Source organism: Penaeus japonicus, unplaced genomic scaffold (assembly GCF_977035675.1).
Source record: "Penaeus japonicus unplaced genomic scaffold, GWHDUDI00000001_assembly GWHDUDI00000013, whole genome shotgun sequence".
Classification (NCBI taxonomy): domain Eukaryota; kingdom Metazoa; phylum Arthropoda; class Malacostraca; order Decapoda; family Penaeidae; genus Penaeus; species Penaeus japonicus.
In genome coordinates this window covers 25,251,676-25,256,675 of record NW_028234415.1, presented here as the reverse complement: position 1 = coordinate 25,256,675, position 5,000 = coordinate 25,251,676, and the positions used below count along the sequence as shown (strand labels likewise).

Below are 5,000 nucleotides of genomic sequence, written 5' to 3'. Positions count from 1 at the left end.
TTACAATACCCCTTCCTCCCCATCCCCCTTTCACCCTCCTCTGGCCTCCTCTCCCCACCCCTCTCTCTCTCTTTCTGTCTTTCTCTTTCTCTCTTTTTTCCCCCTCCTTCTTCTCCTTCTCCTCCCCTTCTCCCTTTCATCTTCCTATGACCGTCTTCTCCCTCCTCTCTCCCCTCCTATTTCCTCTTCTTCCTATCCTCCTCCCCTCTCCCCTTCTCCCTATCGTTCTCCTTTCTCCCCTTCTCCCTATCGTCCTCCTCTCCCTCCTCTCTCCCCTCTCCTCTCCCCTTCTCCCTATCGTCCTCCTCCTCCTCCCCCCCTTTCGTCCTCTCCTGGCCTCCTTCCCCATCACCCCTCACCCCCGCCCCCCTCCCCTCGCTCCCCCTCCCGCTGGACTGCCGCCTCACTAGTGCTCTCTCCCCGTTCCCCCTCGCCATTATAGAAACCAATTGAGATAATAGTACAGTCTAGTTTGTTGTTGTTGAGAACAAAAACAAACAGCAGAGGCCGCGATGTAATGAGTCCCCGTGAATATTTGCAACTAATGAGTGCAAGGGCCGAGTGATTAAGTGCACACTGCAAAAACTAGTTACCCGTTAATGCAATGTTCCTCTAAGGTATTACATTGCTTAATGAAGTCCTACGGTGCATATTGCAATACGGAGGATAATCCTATGACGAGGGATTTGGATGCCGTTCAGAGACGCTGTTAATTAGATATTAGAAATGTCAGGACTATTGGTGTGAGCTCAGCCAAAGTGTGTTTATTGGCAGGTGCGTGTGTAGTCCTGCGTCTGACTGGCTGAATGTGTGAGTGGCGCTGCGTGTATGTGCGTCTTCATCGTTGCGTTTAGGTGTTTACGTGGTATGACTTTGCAAAGTTGAGAGTGGAAGAAGAATGGTAGATGTTGTACAGTATCTCAGATGTTGATTAATCAAGTGTTCTATACTTTGCGGTAATATTTTTTTTATGATCACGGCAACGACAATTCTGATAAAGAATATCATTATTGTTATCATTGCCATTAGCATTATTATCAAAGTAGTTTTGTTTGTTGTTGTTGTTACACTGTCATCATCATGGCCATCGTACCATTGCTCCCATAATGATTAGTGTTACAACAATTTAAAAATGTTGTTCATGATAAAATAATATATAATTAATCAGTCATTGAAAGAAAGGATAATAATCATTTTCATCAATGATATGAAAACAAAAAAACTTTAGATAACTATTCTGACTAATGGCAAAAATACTGACAATAACGTGGCAGTACAAATAGTAAAGGTGATAATGATAATAATAATGATAATAATAAAAAGAATAATGATAATATTGATAATGATAATCATACTAATGATTAGCAAGAAATATGATAACAAAGATTGTGAGGATAACAATGATGATATGAATAACAACAACAAAATTACTTGATAATAAATATCAATGAAAAGGGTCATGATAATGATACTAACAATAACGATAATAATTGATCAAAATAATTGTCTCTGCATGTATGATAATAATGATGATGATAATAATAATGATAATAATGATAATGATAATGATGATGACAACAACAATCATAATAATATTAATGATGGTAATAACATAAGTAATAAGAGCAGTAATAATTATAATACTAATACTATTACTATCATAATCATCATCATTATTATTATTGTTATTATTATAATTATTATTATCACTTTTATTGTTACAAATAATCACAAAAGCAATTATACTAATATAGGCGATGATGATGATAACAAATGATTATACTAATAATGATAATAATAAAAATAATGGCAATAGCAACCATTATAATATTGATGATGACCATAATAAGAAAGATATTAACAAAAATGATAATGACAATAATGTTGATAATGATTATAATAAGAATAATAACAATAATAATGACTATATTGATAATAATAATATTCAATAGTGATAATAATGCTAATAAAAATAATATCATCATTATTATCATTAGTAGCAGCAATATTATCTTTAGCAGTATTAGTATTATCATCATTACTATCATTAATAATACCAATAAAGTAAAATCAGTTGTATTAGTAGTAGCAGTATTAGTGATTGCAGTAGTAGTGATGGATAAGAAAACCTACTATAAAAACTACAGCAATAATTATGATTATGATTGCAATAATAATGATTATTATCATGCTACTAATAATGATAATGATAATGATGATGGTGATGATAATCGATATGATTATAATAACATTTGTATGTGTTAATAATAATGAATATAATAGAAGTAGTAGTAATAATAATAATGATAATCATGATAAAGCAATAATAAAAATGAAAATTATGATAATTATAATAATAATAATGAAAAAATATAATAATATTAATGATAACAATAATAATATAACAACATTAAAAATAGCAATAAAGATAAAACAATTACAATAATAATAATAATAATAATAATAATGATGATAATAATAACAATAGACATAACAACAGCAATGATGATAGTAACAGTAAAAATGACAAAAACAATTATAATGGCAATAATAAATTTTATTATCATAATCACTTTTTTTTATTATCATCGTCATTACTATCACCATTATTATATTTCTTTATCGTTAAGATAATTATCATCATTGTTATTACCATTATTATTACTAGTATTATTTTTATCATTATTATTATTATTATTATTATTATTATCCGTATAATTATCAATATCATCATAATTATAATTATTATTATCATTATCTTTATTAGTACAATAAGAATAAGAATAATCGCAATGATAACAATTATAATGATGATACTGATTATGATAATAAAATTGATGATAATGTTAATTATAATAATGATGTTGATAATAATATAATAATGATAATGATAATAATTATACTAATGACAATAATAGTAACAATAATAGCAGTGATAGTGATGATGATAATAATAATGATAATAATTGTAATAATGATAATAAGAGTAATAATAATAACAATAACAATAATAATCATAATCAAAATTATGATAATGATGATATTGATAATTTGGTTTTAGAATTTTATGGTTATGCTGAGATCATGGCAAATGCACATAATAAATAATAAAGATAGGAATAATAGTAATGATGATCAAGATAATAGTGATGATGAGGATGATAATGATGATAATAAGGATAATGATGATACTAATAATGGTATCATCATTATCCTTATTATCATCATTATCATCCTCATCATCACTATTATCTTGATCATCATTACTATTATTCCTATCTTTATTATTGCTACTATTACTATTATCATCATAAAGATTAATATTACTATTATCATTATCATTACTCTTAGCTTTATTAATATTACTATTACATTATTAATAATACTATTACCATTATTAGTCATTATTTTCTTCATTATCATTATCATCATTATTGTCATTAATATTATAATTGCTATTATTAACATCAATGTTACTATTACTATCATTATTATCATGGACATTACTATCATTATGATTATAATTATCATTATCATTATTCCTTCTTGATTGATATTGATATTTTTGAACATTTTTGTTGTAAATCAATATTTTCAGCAATAATACAATTGTTATAATCATTTAAAAAAATATCATCCTTCAGATAATATGATGCTCCTTCTTTTTTTTGAAAATCAATTCTTCTGTAACAATAATCTGCATTAATGATTAATTTTGTTTTTATTGTTATTGGATCATATAATTTACTATAATTACAGATACTTAAAACAATAGTTACCTTCCATTGTTGTTGTTATTGTTGTTTATGTTGTTCTCCATGCTGATTAGAAGAAAATGATGATAATGATGATGGTGGTTGTGGTGATGATAATGATGATGATGATTATGGTAGTAATGATGATGATGATGATGGTGGTGATGATGATGACTATGGTAGTGATGGTGATGTAACATGATGAATATTATTATCTTTATCATTATTACTATAATTCCTTCATCATTAATATTCATCCCTAGTAATAGTAGTAAGTATTTTGTTACATAGTGTTGGTGGAGAGGTAGAAGGGGGGGGGGGGTAATAGCAAATAGTTGCAATGTGGTAGTGGGAATACTGGACTTAATGGTATTACAAACAATACCAAAAGTAATGGAGTACGGAATTAGCAAAGAAAGCAGGCAACATAGGTAGTGACTGTTTAGTAGTAGTTATTATAGTAATATTAGCATAAATAACATCAATGTTTTCCATAATTTTTATTTCTTTATTTTCTTAGTATTGCTGTTGCTTAATTATCATTCATATAATAACAAGATTATTCAAATAAACACTCATCAGTAAGTACTAATAAGATTTACATGATCTATTAAAAATTGACTTGATTCATTTTCGTAAAAAATAATTAATCTCAGAAATATTTGTTGGTATACTGTTATATTTACATTTAAAGTAGTATGAAGACTTAAACCTTAATAGTAGTATGCTGTACTAGCTGAGACAGCATCAACAGCACCAGTAATATAGTTACTATGGTTATTTGATTTAATGTCATTATTAATTTGTTTGCATTTATTTTAGATGCATTATTACTGCCTTTGCTAATATGGTATTCTTTGTTGCTGTTGTCATATCGTTGATATCTTGCTGTGTGTAAATAGTATCCTAGTCAGGGAAAAGAGAGAAAAAAAAATATACATGTAGAAATAACCATGATTTTCTGTTAATGATGATTGACACTAACGGTAGCTAATTTGGAGTGCTTGATTGACACGTTATCAATTCTGGGTATAGTGGAAATATTGGTCTCAATATTAATGATGAGAGTTTGCGTCATCTGTATTGATTTTTTAAATAATAGTTGGCTGGATACGTTTCCGTGGAACTAGAAAGCTTCGAGCTCATTTTTTTGTAACAATGTAATGCCAAGTATTTTACTTCTGAAGCATTGATATTTGTTTTAATCGCTGGTGCATCGGTATGGCATCAAGTCATACCTGCAGG

At 28.6% G+C, this 5,000-nt stretch overlaps 1 protein-coding gene across 1 annotated transcript in view; it reads right to left on the bottom strand.

The window, feature by feature from the left end:
* LOC147470635 (uncharacterized) overlaps positions 1–5,000 on the bottom strand; it is a 73,211-nt gene that overhangs the window by 67,064 nt on the left and 1,147 nt on the right. The gene's annotated exons all lie outside the window — the stretch shown is intronic.